This window comes from Anolis carolinensis, chromosome 2 (assembly GCF_035594765.1).
Source record: "Anolis carolinensis isolate JA03-04 chromosome 2, rAnoCar3.1.pri, whole genome shotgun sequence".
Lineage (NCBI taxonomy): Eukaryota > Metazoa > Chordata > Lepidosauria > Squamata > Dactyloidae > Anolis > Anolis carolinensis.
Genome location: NC_085842.1, coordinates 231,992,911 through 232,013,504, shown reverse-complemented (window position 1 = coordinate 232,013,504; position 20,594 = coordinate 231,992,911).

The following is a 20,594-nucleotide window of genomic DNA, read 5'->3' as shown; positions in this document are numbered from 1 at the left end:
ATATAGTGCCCGTACTTTACGGATTTTCACTTATTGTGGGTGGTCTTGGAACATAACTCCATGATAAGTGAGGGAACACTGTACTCTAATTTTACTTTTAATATTTAATTTTTGTTATTGACAATCATTATACACCTCCTCACTCATCATTAAGAGAAAATAAATCATACTTGACTGTGATCATGCTGTTTCCAAAGCCAAAAAGAACACACCTGCATTTTTTTCACTTCCATTTTCTTGCTCTCAGACTCTTGTAACCAGCTCAGTGTCTCATACAGCTCTCTTTAGTCAACACAGATCTCTTGACTCCTCCGCATAAATTTTAAAAAATTATGTTTTTAAATAAGTGCTACTGAATGCTCAGATCCTTTTCATTTTGTTTAGCTGTGGGGAAATCTTGATGCATTTAATCTTAAGCTCCTAATTATGCTTGCAAATCAGATGTTAGATTGAATCATGAGATCAGCTCCAGACTTCTTTACTCTGATCCGTTTGCCCTCACTGAGTTACATTGGCTTCTAGGCTCTTCTTACTATCTTCTTGTTACAAATTCTCAAGATTATTTCTTTTGGTTCCCACGTTTTATTGGCCTTTCTATTGCATATGACTCCAAGATCTTTCCACTGCGGGGAAGGATTGGTTTAATTTAACTCTTAATCTCTTCTGATGTATAATTCAATTGCTTTACTGTTTGCATGGAAGAGCTAGTATGTGTCTGACAACAAGGGATCCTCAGAGATTTTCTCCAAGACTTAAGGTGCATCTACTCTTTCAGATTAATGCAGTTTGACACCACTTTAACTGCCATGATTCAATGCTATGGAATCCTGGGATTTGCAGTTTAGTGAGGCACCAGCACTCTGGCAGAGAAGGCTAAATACCTTGTGATACTACAATTCCCAGGATTCCATGGTAGGAAGCCATGGCAGTTAAACTGCATTAACTACATTAATTCTACAATGGGATTTTGAAATCCAAAACACTCCAAAACTTGAAACTGAGAGCATGACTGGCTGAGACAGTGACACCTTTGCTTTCTGATGGTTCAATGTGCACATCCTTTGTTTCATGCACACGTTTATTAAACATATTGTACAAAAGTACTTTCGGGCTATATGTATAAGAAGGTGCATATCAAATATACATGAATGTCATTGTTTAGACATGTACCCCAGCTCCAAAATATCTCATTATGTTTATGTACATTTTCCAACCCAACCCCCTCCTCCAAATAACAGAAATACAGCACACTTTGGGTCAAAACAATTCAGTTAAAGGATACTCAACTTGTAATGCAATTTGGCTGTACATGTTTACTTCAAAGTTGATCCCATCCTGTCTTTTAAGGAAAACAATCCACCAGCAAGTAAGCAAATGGGTGTAGCAGAATTCTCATCCCGAACTTGAATGAGTAGACGTTAATTCTCCGTGATGGCTGGGCAGAATGTTGCAGAACTGTTTGTTTATATTTCAACTCTACAAGCAAGAGTAAAGTTCCTTTGTTCTTTTAAATTCCTCTGCCTGGTCTGAGTCTTCTGCACATGGTGTTATCTGGATGCTACTGATTCCGCTGCTATACTCTCACCTGGCAACACAAACTACAGGAAAGGAGATTCCACCTGAACATTAGGAAGAACTTCCTCACAATGAGGGCTGTTGGGCAGTGGAACTCTCTCCCCCGGACTGTGGTGGAGGCTCCTTCTTTGGAGGCTTTTAAACAGAGACTGGATGGCCATCTGTCGGGGGTGCTATGAATGCGATTTCCTGCTTCTTGGCAGGGGGTTGGACTGGATGGCCCATGAGGTCTCTTCCAACTCTACTATTCTATGATTCTATGATTCTAACAATGGGGGCGTGGCTGGCAACATAGCCTTTTGGCGACACTGCGCAGCTTCGGGAAGGGGTGACCAGCTGGTTGAAGACGCAAGCGGCAGAATTTAGTGGGGAAGGAGTTGCAAAGCTCATTCATAGCTATGGTAAGTGCCTAGATTTGAATGGTGACTATGTGAGATATGGTATTTAGGTGTGGCTTTCAACTGCATATGGTAAATGTTTTCTCCCATACTTTGTTCATTTTTAATTCCAAAACATAATCTACTTTGTGGATAGCCCTCGTAGATATATAAGATACTAGCTGTGCCCGGCCACGCGTTGCTGTGGCGAAGAATGGTGGTATGGGAAATAAAGTATTGAGGAATTGGTGGTAGTTAAGGTAAAGGGTAAACGTTTTCCCCTGACGTTAAGTCCAGTCGTGTCTGATTCTGGGGGTTGGTGCTCATCTCCATTTCTAAGCCGAAGAGCCATCGTTGTCTGTAGACTCCTCCAAGGTCATGTGGGATGACTGCATGGAGCGGCGTTACCTTCCCACCGGAGCAGTACCTATTGATGCACTCACATTTACATGTTTTTGAACTTCTGGGTTGGCAGAAGCTGGGGCTAACAGTGGGGGCTCTGTCAGTTCCCCCAATTCAAACCTGCGGCCTTTCGGTCCAGAAGTTCAGCAGCTCAGCGCTTTAACATGCTGTGCCATCAGGGGACATTATTTCCTAAAGGTTGTGAATATACAATATTTCTGATTGTTGTTTTTTTTTGGTCTGTTGGAGGCAAGTATGAATGCTGCAATTAGGAAAAATGATTAGGATGTAATGGCCTTGCAGATTTAAAGCCTAGCTGTTTCCTCCCTGAGTGATTTTTTTGTTGGAAGGTGTTAGCTGGCCCTGATTGTTTCCTGTCTGGAATTACCTTGTTTTCAGAGTGGTGTTGTTTGCGATATTTTATATGCTTCTACTGTCTGTGGCCCTGAGAAAACAGAGGATTGGCCAGACTTTGATGATGGGAATCCTTTGTTGGGAGGTGTTAGCTGGCCCTGATTGTTTTCTTTGTGGAATTCCCCTATTTTCAGAGTGTTGTTCTTTATTTAGTGTTCTGATTTTAGAGATTGTATTGTTCTGTTTTATTATACCACATTAATTTTTATATATTCTGATTTTAGTGTTTTTGAATACTTGGAGCCAGATTGTATTCATTTTCACGGTTGACCGCAACACAATAATAATAATAATAATAATAATAGTAAGGATAGTAATGATAGTAATAATAATGACTTTGGTAATACATAGTGCTTCACTGCCTTCTCAGCTTCCTTTCTGGAAGAATCCTTTCTCGGGAGGTGTTAGCTGGCCCTGATTGTTTCCTTTGTGGAATTTCCAATTTCCTTGCTTTATTTACTTTCTTTATTTCTTTATTACTGTCCTGGTTTTAGAGATTATATTGTTCTGCATTATTCTATCCTAGAAATTATTTCATATCAAAGTAGAATCTCACTTATCCAACATTCGCTTATACAATGTTCTGGATTATCCAACACAGTCTGCCTTTTCATAATCAATGTTTTTGTAGTCAGTGTTTCAAATTCATTGTGATATTTTACTGGTAAATTTGTAAATACAGTACAGTAGAGTCTCACTTATCCAACATAAGTGGGCTGGCAAAATGTTGGATAACCGAATATGTTGGATAATAAGGAGGCGTTAAGGAAAAGCCTATTAAATATCAAATTACGTTATGATTTTACAAATGAAACACCAAAACATCATGTTAGACAACAAATTTGGCAGAAAAGGTAGTTCAATACGCAGTAATGCTATGTAGTAATTACTGTATTTATGAATTTAGCACCAAAATATCACGATATATTGAAAACATTGACTACAAAAATACGTTGGATAATCCAGAACGTTGGATAAGCGAGTGTTGGATAAGTGAGACTCTACTGTAATTACTACATAGCATTACTGCGCATGGAACTACCTTTTCTGTCAATTTTGTTGTATAATATGATGTTTTGGTGCTTAATTTGTATAACGATTACCTAATTTGATGTTTAATCAGCTTTTCCTGAATCCCTTCTTATTATCCAATATATTTACTTATCCTGCTGGCCTGTTTATGTTGGATAAGTGAGAGTCTACTGTATATTGATCATCTTATATTATCTGCTTAGAACTGGATTATATGAGGCCCCTTCTTCACAGTTGTATAAAATGCACACTGAAGTGGATTATATGGCAGTGTGGAGTCAAGATAATCCAGTGCAAAGCAGATAATATAAGATTATAAATGGGTTATATAGCTGTGTGGAAGGACCTTGAGTCTACACTGCCATATAATCCAGTGCAAATTAGATAATCTGTGGAAGAAGACTAAGTGAGGCCTAAATCTGCCTGTCCCCTAACTGAAACCTGGCTGTCCCTTGGTTGCTAGGCAACGAAGTGGGCAGAGATTAGCCTTCTAAACTGGCAGCAATTGGATAAAAACAATTATTGCTCTCCCTCTAATTAGGACTTTATTTTTCTTTTCTTTTTGTTGTATCAACCTTGAGGCGTGGATGATGGGTTGTGTTGTCAAATTTCGAGGTTGGGGGGCCTGTAGTTTTGTTGTTTTGTCCACTGCCCTGATGCCATCACTCTTTTATATATATAGAAGTATGCAAATCCAGCTTTTACTGATAATAAATCATAAAGAAATTCTTTGGTATACATATAATTTTACCATTTATTCAAGATGAAAGCCATTTGACACACTAATGAGATGGATGTGCTTGTTCAGTTTTGTATAAAGATTTAAATCTTGGCTGAATATAGGATACTGCAAGCTGCAGAGCATTTTCAACTTTTTTCATGCCATGCTGGCATGTTTGGCTTGCAGCCTCAAGTGGTTGAATATACTCTGTTGGCTCTCCTTTTTTCTCCTGAGTTGGGAAACCATGACTTTTTGAAATAGGGCTTATATTTTGAGCATCCTCAGAAATGCTGAAAAATCATGATAGGTCTTATTTTTACTGTGTTATTGACTCAAATGCACACTTATGTAAATGCTGGCACACAAATCCCTGAGCGTTGTGTACCATCCCTTCTTCCTTGGAGTCTTCTACTATTTCAGTCTTTGGCAGACCACCATATAAAACTGAAAGAGCATGGGGTGGGATTTTTCCTCTTTCAGTTCAAAATAGTGTTTTCCATGTACAGCCTTTAATTTAGCAGTGAGTTTGTTGTGGTTGGTCTGTGATATTGTTGTGACATAGTGGGAAGATGCTGCCTTCAGCAGATAGTGTAGTTTTGTTGTCGTCATTGCTTGCATTACTTTTTTTTTTAAAAAAAAAAATCTGTAGCCAGTATGTTTCCATAATAAGATCATGATTTATGGAAGCATTACCTTTTGTCTGTACAATGGGGATGGTTTCCTTTGTTTCTGTAATTTGTTTCATTGCAATAGCCAACTCACCCTTTAATTAGTGTTATTTTAAAATGTGAGCTGGTTTCTGTTCATTATTTACTTTTACATGTAAAATGTGGATATTGTGTAACAGAAAGTTTTTGCATGTCTGCAAGATGGATGCTACTTCAAACAAGTACTTTTGGAAGACCATCGGTAGGGCTTATATCAACAGCTGACATGCTTAGGTAACAGCAGAAATTGCTTTGATCATGCTGGATAGAGGATTATGAGAGTTGTGGTCCAAAAGTGACTTTCCTACATTCTGTCTTTTTTTCTGGCCCAGCACTCAAGTACTGTTAACCTTCCATGTTCACTGGGGTTAGGAACACAGGACTCTCATGAATGTGGAAAAGCTGCAGATAAAATGCCTTTTGAAACCTGGAAATACCTCTCTACTCAATTCACACTAGAGCATGGGTCCACTTTAAATCCGCTTTCTGCTTCCTGCTGAATTCTGGGGCTTGTAGTTTACGGAGCAGCCTTTAAACTGTTCAGCCAGACAGGTCCTGGCCTCACTAAACTACAAACCCCAGAATTCTGCAGGAGGCAGGAAGAGAATTTAAAGGGATTCACGCTCTTGTGTAGGAATTTCTAGATCTTCCAGCACAATTCTATGGTGAACTGCCACTTGAAGTCGATCATGGAATCATGCTGGAGGATCTGCCAATGCCTAGACAAGAGTAAACTCTAGGAATCACTAGATCCTCCAGCATGACTTTATGGCCAGTTTTCTTCAAATGTGGACTGCAAAGTTGTGCTGGAGGACCCAGAGGTTCCTACAGAAAAAACTGCACAAAAGTGAAATCAGCAAATGTGGAGGGCCAACTGTACAGTCAAAATATGTTGTTGTTGTTTATTCGTTCAGTCGCTTCCTACTCTTTTGTGACCTCATGGACCAGCCTGCGCCAGAGCTCTCTGTCGGCTGTCTCCACCCCCAGCTCCTTCCTTGCCCTTGGCCGACCCCTCAAAATAAAGGTTTGTTATTATCCATGGTTTCAGGTATCTGTGGGAGTTCTTGGAATGTATCCCCTATGGATACAGGGGGTCATACCATATAGGGAGCCAGACTCAGACATTCAAGATCACGTAAGGCAGGTAAGCCTGTGAAGACCCACTGGCAGAGAAGGCAATGCCAGAAGACATTGTGCCCAATGTCCTCTCAAACCTGAAACTGGCCATGGAAGTTTAGAAAGCACAAAAATTCCAACATATGCTCATCCAGACATTTGTGAACTGCCCAGTAACCAGCATAACTAATGGTGAAGAATTATACGAGTTTCAGTTCAACAATGTTTAGAAGGCCAAACAATCCTGATTTCTGGTTGAAACATTCACCTCTAATGTCCAGATAAACATGTTGCCTAGTAGGGTTTAATTTTTCAGTGATACAGTTGGTGCAATTGCTTCATGTTACTTACTGTCCATGCTGAAAGATAACATGTAGGATGTGTCCTCTTCTTGGCCACTTATTCACTGGGTTTTCATATTTTATTCTGTTCATCAACATCTTGTGTGCTACTTGAGCAACTGAGTAAGAATGCATAAATTAGGCTGTTAATTCCATGGGCTGAAAATTCAGTTTACACAGGATGATTTTTGTGCTGGAAGTCTCTCATTCATAGAGTTGCCGTGCATTAAAGTCAAACTGATGGCAATTAATGACAAATCTGTTCTAGGGCTTTCTTGCCAAGATTTACTTCCAACAGGTTTGTCATTATCTTCCTCTGAGGCTGAGAGAGTGTGACTTGTGGACATCTATGCCAAAAATGAAAAAAAAAAACCAAATATAAAATTATTGTATTAATAGTGTTTAGAGTTTTATTGCACTGTAATTATATTGTATCTCGGTCTATTTTTTTATTTGCATGTCAGACTCTACCATAATTCTGTCTCAACATGTTTAAGAAACACAAAGTGGGTGAAGGGATCGCTTTTATTATGCCAGCTGGTAGTTTAAAGATTCGAGAGTTTTTTTGAATCCTACAGGTTCCTCTGTGTGGTTCTTTTTTCATCGATGTTCAGGGAAGAAAATTATAAGACACAATAAAGCCAAGAATTAAACAGTTTGAACTCCAATTAATCTCAGTTAGAACGATAGAATCTTTGAGTTGGAAGGAACGCAAAGGGCATTTAGTCCAACCCTTCACATGTAGAAATATTAGTTCAATTTCCCTTACCTGGAATTTCAAAATACTCCAAAATCTGAAAATGTCAACATGGATAGCTGAAATAATGACATCTTTTCTTTAATGAAAAGATGTCACTATTCTGATTATCCAACATACACAAACTTTGTTTCATGCACAAAATTATTATAGAATAAGAGGTAAAGGTTTTCCCTCGACATTAAGTCTAGTCGTGTCCGACTCTGGGGGTTGGCGCTCATCTCCATTTCTAAGCTGAAGAGCCGGCGTTGTTCATAGGCACCTCCAAGGTCACGTGGACGCCATGACTGCATGGAGTGCCATTACCTTCCTGCCTATTGGTCTACACACATTTGCATGTTTTCAAATTGCTAGGTTGGCAGAAGCTGGGGCTAACAGTAGGAGCTCACCCCACTCCTGTCTTCAAACTGCCAACCTTTTAGTCAGCAAGTTCAGCAGCTCAGCAGTTTAACCCACTGCACCACCAGGGGCTCCAATAGAATATTGCATAAAGTTACTATTGGTCTATTTGTATAAGTAAGATTGAGAGAGAGTGGCTTGCTCCAGATCACTCACAGTTAAGTGGGGAATTGAAAGATATATGAACACTGGAAACAAAGTTCAAATCCTTACTCAGCGATGGCTGGACACAGGGTGACTTGGAGCAAATCACTCTATCTCATCCCAAGAGGAAGGAAAAAACTTTTTTGAAGAAATCTTGCAGAGAAAACCCTGTGATAAGGCAGAGATTACTTGAATAATAATAGTAATAATGATCATGATCATGATAATAATGATAATAATAATAATAATAATAATAATAATAATAATAATAATAATAGATAAAATGTTATTTATATTCTGCCCTATCTCCCCGAGGAGACTAAGGGCAGTTTACAACAGATATCGGTAAACATTCAATGTTGTAAGATCCTGAACAACGACAAAAATAACCAAAGCCCCAAATCCCAAAAACAAATCTACATCTACATCAAAAATAATAACACATTATCAAAAATTAAACGGTAAATGTACAATTTCACAACTAAAACTTAGGCAGATAAAACAGGAATCTAAACAAAACAAGATAAAGTTTTAAAACATTGTAAAAATTGAAGGCACACAACAATAAACGACTTCTGTTCCAAAGTGGATTTCTTTATGGACTTATCTGATGCACCTCTTTTAAGAAGTTTCATTGAGTGGCATTAAAATAGGACTGCAACTTTATAGTGCATTTCAGTGGTCTTTCCATGGTTGTTTTTTCTGTAGCGAACATGTTTGGGTGGGTTTGCTCATTACATTATCTAAGGACGTAGAAGCTGGATGTGGGGGAAAACTCTTTCAAGATTATCACCACACCATACTTACGATATGAAACAAGGGATCTATGCCAGTTTCCTGTCTGGGCATATTCAGTGTGTGCGTCACTTGGAATGCTTTAGGCACATAGTCAGAGGTATGACTGAGCAGCCTGGAATCTCCAGCCCACTTCGTTCTATGCCCTGCCAGAGATCAAGCAATTCTCACTTTCTTCTGGCTGTAGGTTGCCTTTTAATAAAAGTAATGTAGCAAATCCCAATTTAGATACAGACTGAGTGTGGGTCAGAGAGGAGTCTGTCCGTCCTTCTCCCCATACCAATGCATTGAATTTATTCACTTTCCCAGAACTGCCATGTAGAAAGGAAAATGCTAAGGCTTAAATGGTTAATTTTACATTTTATCTTTGGTAAGGCAAGGAAGAGATAAGACAAAGTAATCAATGTTTTAGTATGAAAACCAAGGTTAATAGCAGTTCTGGTACAGAAGCACTACCAAGGTCATCATCCGAACAAGGGCATGTTGAACTTGACAGCAGAAGTTTCAGCACTATGGCCATGAACAAAATCAATGGGATGTGATGCTTTTTCAGACAAAAATTCTATTGAGACCTCCAGCTACAGGTTGGTGCTCTGAGTCCTTTGCAAAAGGAATGTAGTCCATGGCTCAATGCTATGGAATCCTGGGATTTGTAATTTGGTGAGACACCAGCCGTCTTCAGCAGAAAAGGCTAAAAACCTTGTAAAACTACAGCTCCCATGATTCCATAGCATTGAACCATGGCAATTAAAGTAGTATCAAACTGCATTATTTCCACAGTATAGATGCACAGTGTAGAGGCAATCAAGACACCCATTATGTGATATCTAGTAAGAACTGTAACCATTAGGCTACAATTCAGTTGTTGTATCTCCCTTCTTTGAAGCCCCTGGTGGCACAGTGGATTAAACATGCTGACCAAAAGGTTAGTGGTTCAAATCTGGGGAGTGGGGTAAGCTCCTGCTGTTAGCCCCAGCTTCTGTCAACCTAGCAGTTCGAAAAAAATGCATTCCATGTTGGTGGAACTGTGAATTTGGTGTCTCGGATTCAGAGGGTGCACTGTACAGCACTTGTAATAAAAATATTATTTCATCTATATTCGAGCAAAGATATTTCTGTATTGGGGTTGCTCCTCTCTCTGTTTTCTCTACTTCACATACACATGCAGAAGATTGGGAGAGAGAAAGAAAAAGAGAGATATCATTAATTTCTGATAACTTCATAACTGCATTATTTCAATTAAAACTTTCATTTTCTACTAAATCTCCATAGAATTGCAGCTGTTCCTATTCAGCAGAAAAGATTTAAATGATTCATAAGCCCAGGCTTAAACCAATCAATGTCCTCTTACCAGTTTTGATATAACAAAGCAAGTCAGGAAGGAGCTATTGTGAAGAGCATGCCACCACCACAGTTTTCTAAGTTGCCAAGTTGATTGAAGACATAAGAGCAATACTTCAGTGCCCACTTTATGGACGTGACTCACAGATAACTATTGTTATTACAAATGCTGCAGGATCACCCTTGACTGTTGGCTAAAATTCATGGTGACTGGCTAATATTTCATCAGAAGGAGCTAATTAAAAAGATATTCTCCTGACAACAAGGGATCTCTTTCTATCAGACTTTGATACCACAATACCAGTCAAGAGAGGGGAAGAGATTGAGTTTAAAGCAATTTCAATTCGTACCATGGTTGGCTGAAACTAAAGCAGGTTGTTTGGGATCCAATGGCATTTTGGAGGTGATATCAGATTAGCTTATTTTCTGCCTCTATATTCTCCTTCTCTCTCTCTCTCTCTCTATATATATATATATATATGTATATGTATATGTATATGTATATGAAGTAAATATGGAAGTGACGCCAGAGATTGTTGGCACTCCCATCCACATAATATTGTAGCAATTCCCTGGGACTGCACACTGCCATGGACATGAGTAATGCCATCTTTGAGATATCTTTCTATTCTCCCCACATTTCTATTTTTCTACAACCACATTCTCCAAAATTTCACAGATGAACACCAGAACTTATATGACCAAGAAACACCGAGATGGCAAAATGTATCAATGAGGAAGAACATGCAAGCAAAGAGAGGCTGCAACCATTTCATTTGCCCAAGGCTGAATCTGCACTGCCATATAATACAGTTTGAATCTGCTCTATATGGTCAGTGTAGCCCATATAATGCTGTTTAACTGCATTTAAATGCATTATACGGCTCTATTCAAACTGCATTATATGGTAGTGTAGATCCAGCCTGAATCTACTGGAAAGGGCAATTTTCTATCTCTTCTCTCCTCTCCACACACACACAGTTAATTGAATGCAAATTACTTTTACACATTGAATTTAGTTTGCAGCAATTGAAGTAAGTTGAAAATAAAGGAGGGAATTAGGATGACAAGAGAAAAATGGGGACATTTAAAAGCATGTTTTTTCGTATCAGGAGCGACTTGAGAAACTACAAGTCGCTTCAGGTGTGAGAGAATTGGCTGTCTGCAAGGATGTTGCCAGGGGACACCCTGATGTTTTGATGTTTTTGCCATCCTTGTTGGAGGCTTCTCTCATGTCCCCAATTGGAGCTGGAGCTTACTGAGGGAGCTCATCCATGCTCTCCCCGGGTTGAAATCTAAAAGCATATGAAAAGTGGCATGTCAGAGGACTGATCAGAACTGTCCTTACCAAAGAGAGAATGTACAAAATTCCTCCTAAACTCTCCTAGCCTCTTCTATATACAAGCCACAAGAATCCTTTGACCCTCTATGGAGTTCTCAAACACTCCCAACCCGGCACTATTACCACAACCACTCAGGCTCAACCCAACGCAAAAAACTATTTTCCTCGTCCAGTAGCAGCTGTTTTTCTAGTTAAGGCCAAGGCCCTCGTATAACAGGAAAAGGGAATGATGACTTGGTGGTGCTAATTCTCCTATTAAAATTGGAGTTTTGAACTTTCTCATAGTTTGTTTTTTCAACAGCATTGTGCAGAGCCCCCAGTGGTGCAGTGGGTTTAACCCTTGTGCTGGCAGGACTGATGACTTGAAGGTTGGATTGCTGACCTGAAGGTTGCCGGTTCGAACTCAACCTGGGGAGAGTGCAGATGAGCTCCCTCTATCAGCTCCAGCTCCATGCGGGGACATGAGAGAAGCCTCCCAAAGGAGGGTAAAACATCAAAAACATTACATAGAGGAAGCCACCAAGTATTCCTGATGTATTTGTGATCTAGGTAGGTCCAAAAAAATTGCATTCATTTCTGTGTCTTTCAAATGCTATTTTTTTCTTCAAAATTGGGGCAATATTAAAAGGAACTATACATGCATAAAGGATACGGATCCAAATAACCATTATCCATGTACATATTTAAGAGCTTTGTAGTGCTTCTGTTATAAATCCTTGTTTGGAATGAATCATGAAAACCACAAACAGTTATGACATGTATGTAGAAACGTCTCAAGCACTTGATTTTCAAACTTCTTTAGAAACATATAGTGTCAGTTTCTTGTTACCTTCATGTAACAAATGGCCCATGTACTAAAAGTTCATTGGGCTATTAAAGGTAGGTAAGAGTTTTCCCCTGACATTAAGTCTAGCCGTGTCTGACTCTGGGGGTTGGTGCTCATCTCCATTTCTAAGCCGAAGAACCGGCGTTGTCCATAGACACCTCCAAGGTCATGTGGCTGGCACGACTGCATGGAGCACCATTACTTTCCAGCTGGAGCAGTACCTATTGATCTACTCACATTTGCATGTTTTGAACTGCTGGATTGGCAGAAGCTGGGGTTAACAGCGGGAGCTAACCCTGCTCCCCAGATTCGAGCCGCTGACCTTTTGATCAGCAAGTTCAGCACCTCAGTGGTTTAACCCGCTGCGCCACCGGGGGCTCCTTTGTGCTATTAGTTTCATATATTATATATTGTAAAAGGCATTATTAAATAGTTACAATTAATAAGAAGAAAACAGCTACATTTCTGTAGAAATAGTTTTACTGGATTAGGCTTCTATCTACACGGATCATATAACACAATTTGAAACTGTGGCCCTTCCAGACAAGCCTTATATCCCAGCATCTGATCCCAGGCTTTCTGTTTATCCCAGATTATCAGGCAGTGGGGACTCATATAATCTAGTTTAAGGCAGTTTGGGATATAGGGCCTGTCTGGAAGCGCCCTGCATTATATGGTCAGGATAGACTCAAATAATGCAATTCAATAGTTAAACTGCATTATATGAGTCTACACTGATTATATAATGTAGCTTCAAACTGTATTATATGGCAGTGTAGATGGAGGGACACAAAGGGACACAAAGTTTCATCTATGATGATGATCGTACCATCACCGCCCAAGCAGGGAGCTTTGAAATGGTTGAACAGAAGCTCCCCGAAGTGTTAGGTGCTCTTACTGCCTATTACAGGGAAAACCAGCTGATCCTAATCCATCTAAAATGCAGACGTGTGCTTTTCACCTCAAGAACAGACAAGCATCTCAAGCTCTGAGGATTACCCAGGAAGGAATCCCACTGGAGCACTGCAGCACACCAAAATACCTGGGAGTTACCCTGGACTGTGCTCCGACCTACAAGAAGCACTGCTTGAATATCAAGCAAAAAGTGGGTGCTAGAAACAATATCATACAAAAGCTGACTGGCACAACCTGGGGGTCACAACCAGATACAGTGAAGACATCTGCCCTTCCACTTTGCTACTCTGCTGCTGAGTACATATGCGCCGTGTGGAACACATCTCACCACGTTAAAACAGTGGATGTGGCTCTTAATGAGACATGCCGCATTATCTCAGGATGTCTACGCCCCACACCAATGGAGAAATTATACTGTTTAGCTGGTATTGCACCATCTGACATCTGCCGGGAAGTAGCAGCCAATAAGGAAAGGACCAAGGCAGTGACATCTCTGGCCCATCCCCTGTTCAGATATCAGCCAGCATGCCAACGCCTTAAATCAAGAAATAGTTTTCTAAGATCTACAGAGATACTTGAAGGAACGCCTCAGCAAGTCAGAGTCCAAAAGTGGCAGGTTAAAACTCAGAACCTCAAGTCATGGCTGATACCAAATGTGAGACTCCCCCTTGATCACACACAAGACTGCATGACTTGGAAGGCACTGAACAGACTGTGCTCTAGCACCACAAGATGCAGAGCCAACCTTAAGAAATGGGGCCACAAAGTGGAGTCCACAATATGCGAGTCTGGAGAAGAGCAAATCACAGACCACTTATTACAATGCTGTCTGAGCCCTGCCACATGCACGATGGAGGACCTTCTTACAGCAACACCAGAGGCACTCCAAGTGGTCAGCTACTGATCAAAGGACTTTTATACAAGTATAATGCCAAGTTTTAACTTTGTTTGTGTTTTTAAATACATTACAACTATACCCTTGGTTTCGCTTCTGATATGATAAATAAATAAGTGTGGGATTTTCTCCCTTGATATTCTGGGATATAGGGATGGGCTCTAGGAGTACCTCTGTTTAACACTGTAAAGATGTCATGATCATTGTGTTTTATTCATGATTGCTATGTTTAGGTTGACTGTTTAAGGTTATATATTTCAGCTATTCTTATACAGAAGCTGGGAGCCTCTAAGGCATGGCCAGGAAAAGGGGCGTAGCTTCACCTTGCTGGTGGAAGCCTTAGAATTCAAAATTTAGCAGTTGGAATTGGGCAGTTGGAGTTTGTCGGTTGAGCAGAGCAGTTGGTTCTGTTCAGTGAGAAAGGAGTGTGATCGAGAGAAGAGATTGTGGGAGGAAGTTGAGCAGCTAGAGAGTTTTAGCGGAGAAGGGCTAAAATTTAAGTTGCTGAGCCTTTAGTAGAGATAACTAAAGAGCTGAGGCTGCATCCCTAAGTCAAGGAAGACTAGGGTTAACCAGTTAAACTCCCCAATCCAAGTTTGATCGGGTACAGGTCAACTAAGTTCAAGAAGGACAGTATTCCTAACTGAAAGAAACAAGTAATATAAAGTTGATACCATACTAAGCTCAGTGAAACTATTGAGAAGTCTTGCAACACTTACTGTACAGAAGTAACATCGTTCAACTTAAGATATAACATTCTTGCAACCATCAAGCTTTGTGCTATAAATAAACAAGTTACTGTTTCTTCAAATGTTGCTTATTATTTGAGCAAAGCATCTTTCAAAGGTGGTGGCAGCGACAACATTGAAAAGTAGGATACATAGAGGTAGAAGTTGAATCCTTCGCAATTTGGTGGCAGAGGTGGGATCCAAAAAGATTCCATCCCTGTCATCACATCAAGTCTTCACAAACACCTTTAGCAGTTTCAGGGTTACTTCTTATTTAGTGCTTTTAAAATAATTTTTCCTAGCCAGAGTTTTATTAATTGAAGAATTGTGGCAATCAGTTGTTAAAGGAGCAGTGAAATTTATTTTCCCTAGCAAACATAAAGCAATCATCTCCCTCTGTACAACTCTTTCCCATCACCTATATTGCTATAAGTAAAATGAAGGAATGTACTCAAAGTTTCATTCAATGAATTGGCAAAATCTATTCTCCGAGATTCAGTCTTCTGATACATACCGTCTTTTTTAACATTATGAATCACAGCAATCTTGCAAATTGGTGGCCATTTTCAGGTTCAAACCTGCTCCTCGACGCAGCCAATATATATGTTAACAGTGGCTTGAAGCCCATAAATCTACAAAAGATGGACTGCACCCACAAGGCAACCTACTCACCACCATTTGGCAAAGGAAGTGGAGATAAATCACTAGTAAATGGGAATTGTGACTAATCGGTCAAAATGATCCACCCAATAAGATCACTTCCGCCAATCGACATGTGGCTTTGATCCCACAAATAGAGCAAACATTCACCTGAATGTTCCCCAAAGTACACATTATGTACACAAGGATAACACTTCCCACTGATAAAGGCTGTTGGTTGAAAGGCATCTAGCTTTATAACAAGTGGAGGACTGAAATACAATTGACACCATCGTTTTGGTTTTCTATAAGGACTTCAACCTAACTGACTCTCTTGTACATATAGTGATGTATTTATAGTATGCAGATTATTTTATATCCTTTAAAATTGTGGGTCTCCAGGCCTACAAAGATCGGAATACACTGATGTTCCAACGTGCTTTGGAACAATAGATCGGTTGTACTTACTACCTCCCAGTCCTTATTGTTTACGGCCCTGATCTCCAGGACTTTATTCCCATCCCTAATTTTTCTGTCTTGAGTTTTGCACATGCCCCTCCCTGGCAATCTTTAATTGCCCCATTTCTAACCATGATGCCTGTTGATGTATTTTATGATGTTATTGTCTTGTCTAACTGTTTTAATTATATTGTTGTGGTTTTAATTTTTTATTTGTTGATCCATGGGCTTGGTCCCCATGTAAGCTACCCCGATTCCCCTTGGGGAGATGGAGGTGGGTTATATCATCATCATCATCATCATCATCATCATCATCATCATCACAACTCCCAGAAATCCCAGCCAGTTTACCAGCTGTTAGGATTTCTGGAAGTTGAAGGCCAAAACATCTGGGGACCCACAGGCTGAGGACCACTGGTATAGACTAATATAGATTTACTTTCATACCTTTGTATTTGTTGGACAGTTTCCCAAGGATGGAAGCATGACTGATAAACCCTTATCAAACTGCTATAGCTGTCCAATCCTGAGACTGAATCCACATTGCCATATAATCCAGATTATCAAAGCAAATAATCCACATTATCTGCTTTGAAATGGGTTATCTGAGTCTACACTGCCATATAACCCAGTTCAAAGCAGATAATCTGGATTTCACACGGCAGTGCAAATCCAATCTGAGCCTGCAGGGTTAAGCTTGCAGTGTTAAGAAGATTTGTAGTAATGTTATCCAAAAACAACACAATGTACTGCTACATTTAAAATTCTACAGTGAATTACAGTAGTAAACTGGACAGTGAAAAAAAAAAGAATTACAGTTCAAAAATAATTGGCGAGCATTTATTTATGTAGATGGTATGGGGATTGCAAATGGTTAAAGGTTTTTGCAAACAATCAATTCAATAACTACTAAACTCAGCATCTCTTTCAGTTCAGCATCTTTCTGAATGAAAACACCCCATTTGGTTGTTTCTCCTTAATGGATTGTTATTCTGCACAATTCCATTGAAATTGAATGATAATTTAAACTGGGCAGGACTCCCTGATGATGACACATTATGCCTTATGTTGATACATTATCATTTTGCATGGAATCCATTTCTGGACATAACAGTATCTATGGCAGGCATCCTCAAAGGTTGTGAAGTCTTTTGGAAACTAGGCACACAAACTAGACCTCACAACCTCTGTGGATGCCTGCCATAGATGCATCAGGAGAGAATGCTTCTGAAACATAGCCATACAGCCTGGAAAACTCACAGCAACCCAGAGATTCCAGCCATGAAGGCCTTCAACAACACAATATGACTATATGTATGACTATAAGTATGAAAACACAGGTGACTGGGCTCATCTTGGCAATTTTCAAGTATGCTTTATCAAGTTGAATAACAGTTCCTTTGTTTATTTTATAGGAATTTGAATTTCATCCACCGAGCTAGCAAAACATCTTGAGTACTGGCAATGTTTTAAACTGGATTTTATTGAATCCAGTTGAGAGGAAAACATTTCTATCTGAAGATATGTTTATCCAAAACAGAAAAATGAATTCCTTGCACATGCGTGCTTGAGGTTTTTAATTTAAAACAGCAGATTCCATTTATTCATCAGAAAAATACAAAAAGGTTTCTGGCAGAAGCATCTATATCAGTGGGGTGCTCAGTGCTTTTTCATCCAGAGTAGTTACAACTCTAAAAAATATGGTACAGGCAAAACTATTGGAACCCCATACAGAAACAATGTTCATGGAATGAATTAGGGCTATTAGTATAATTGTGCTTCCAAACTATAGGGACATGCCCCGATTTTGGACTATAGTTCCAACAATCTTCACCTGTATAAACTATAATATACCTCACAACCTCTGAGGATGCCTGCCATAGATGTGGGCGAAATGTCAGGAGAAAATGCTTCTGGAACATGGCCATACAACCCGGAAAACACACAACAACCCTGTGATTCTGGCCATGAAAGCCTTCGGCAACACATTTTAATTCTGATGTTATGCAGCCACAAGTGTCCTAATTTTCCTCTATGAAATGTTGCAAAGTATATAGACAAACCCTGCCTCTTCTGCAGCCTTGGATATGCAGCCTATTTGCCTGGGGATTTGATCAAGTCTAGTATGTGGTGATGCCACTTTTCATTTCCAGCTTCGGAAGCCAAAGTCTCGTAGTTCAAAGTCGATAGGAATATTCAGGTGTCAAATAATCCCAACTGACTCCCCTAATCATTCAGTCTCCTTCCTCCTTGCCAAACACTCATCTCCTTTATTCTGTTGCCAAGAGCCTGACTCATAGGGTTCTTCCCCTCACCTCAAAGTTTGCATATTCCAAAACACGCCCCCTACCCGTGCTAACAAGATGGATAAACGAACGCTTATTGTGTACAGATCTCTCAGTATTGTATTCAGATGAGTAACACACAAGGGAGAGAGAGAGAGCTGGGGCAAGTCTCTACGCCTTCCTTTCCCCAGCGTGCAGTTAATTTGGCAGGCTTCGATCCAAAATACCTTGCAACCACTGAGGGAGGAAAAGTGGGGAAGCTTGACATGTAATAAATAATTTGACATCTCACCCTGTGGCATCCCACAGCCAGATTCAGCATCCTTCCCAATCCACACGGCAGCTGCATTTTGCAGTGTTTGCATAAATTTCTTGGGTAGTAGCAAAGGAAGAGTTACAAAATAAACACAGACATACATCATCTCATTAGCAGGCCTTTATGAAATATTTCTCCTCGGGTCAAATGACTAATACCCTATTAAACTTTTATACTCACAATGAATGCAGTAGGAGAGCCTAAAACTGAGCCCTAATCAGCGAAAATCTCACACATTTGATATTTGATAAAATATAGAATCTATTCACAGAAGGGAGCCTCCAGTGGCGCAGAGGGTTAAACCACTGAGCTGCTGAACTTGCTGACCGAAAAGTTGGTGGTTCAAATCCGGGGCGCGGGGTGAGCTCCCGCTGTTATCCCCAGCATCTGCCAACCTAGAAGTTCAAAAACATGCAAATGTGAGTAGATCAATAGTTACCACTCCATGCAGTCATGCCAGCCACATGACCTTGGAGTTGTCTACGGACAATGCTGGCTCTTTGGCTTAGAAATGGAGACGAGCACCAACCTTCAGAGTTGGACTTGACTAGACTTAATGTCAGGGGAAAACCTTTACCTTTGCCTTACTCACAGAAAGCACTAGATTCTGAATGATTTTGATAGAGGATCATTGGTTTTATTGGCTTTAATGGCCAATGATAAGAGCTTGGGGGAAAATATTTATTGAATTAAAACTCTAAAATCCCTTGTTAGTGGAGAGTATAGTTCACAAAAAGAAGTATTTGAACTGTGTTGGCTCTTTGTATTTATACATTCAGCTTCTGTAGATATGATTAGTCGTGGATTTAAATATTTTCTCTAGGAATCTGTAAGTCCTCTAGTGCAATTCTATGGTCAGCTTCCAATAGAAGTTGTGCTGGAGAACCTTGAAATTCCGAGAGAATTTTCAATTTGCAGTTTTTCCGCTTTCACTGGAATCTTGTGCCACTGACCTCAGTGAATGAGGAGGACTGAGTGTGGCATTGGGCCAAGATGTTATTCATAAAGTGGATGGTTCAAATTTTCATTTTATTTTCATATTAAGTTATTTTTTGGTCTCCTAATTAGAGAAACATCTCTAGATGAATCAAGCTGGAGATCTGGTTTTTTAAATCAATAATTAAAGCAAAAGCTTTGTTCAAGATATAAACCCATCCCACTCTCATTCCAACTATAGAAGCTAATCAGATCAGCAGCTGTATGCTCATCAACATTCCACAAATGAAAACCAGGACACACGTGGCCAAACAACATCAGAGTGCGGTCAAGATGGAAAAGTTATTAAGGAGGAGGGATGTACAAGTTAGGAGAGGCTGCAGCAACTTGCTTTTGCCTGCATTTACCGAGAAGGGCAATACTCTACCCTTCAACTACTCCTTAGCAGAGTTTAAACTATTTTTGCATTTTGGTTTGCAGCAATTCAAGCCAGCTGAGAACAAGGGGCTAAAGTGTTATGAGGAGAGGAAAAACTGGGATATTATAAAAGAAACTGGGGTGAGAGATCATGACATGGAACTGTCCCTGCCAAAGTGGTAAGTTGTGGAATATGCAACCAGATTTTACTCAAGTGTGGAATGGCATATATCTCTACACTTAACCAAAATTTTAGGAGCTGCAGTGGAACAATGGGTGCCAGCTAGACTGCTGACCTAAAGGTTGAGTTGCCGACCTTAAGGTTGCTGCTCTGAAATCCGCGAGTTGGGGTGAGATCCCTTCTGTCAGCGGGGACATGAGAAAAGCCTCCCAGCAGAATGGTAACACACCCTGGCATCCCCTGGGCAACGTATCTGTAGACAGTCGATTGTTTCACACCAGAAGCAGCTTGCAGTATTTTCTCAAGTCACTTCTGACACGACTAAAAAAAAAAAATCACAAAACACCTAAAACTTTGGCTCAGGTTGTGCAAGGCAGTGGTATGGAACACATCACTTTTCAAGATGGGATTGGCAAGGAGAATGTCACAACTGTTCTTATATCATCTGCCACCTGAGACAGCCATCTCACTCTGTCAGTGGTTAGGCTTGTGGATTTGGCATGTGTAGTTTTAAGTATTTGTGCCTTCAGGGGT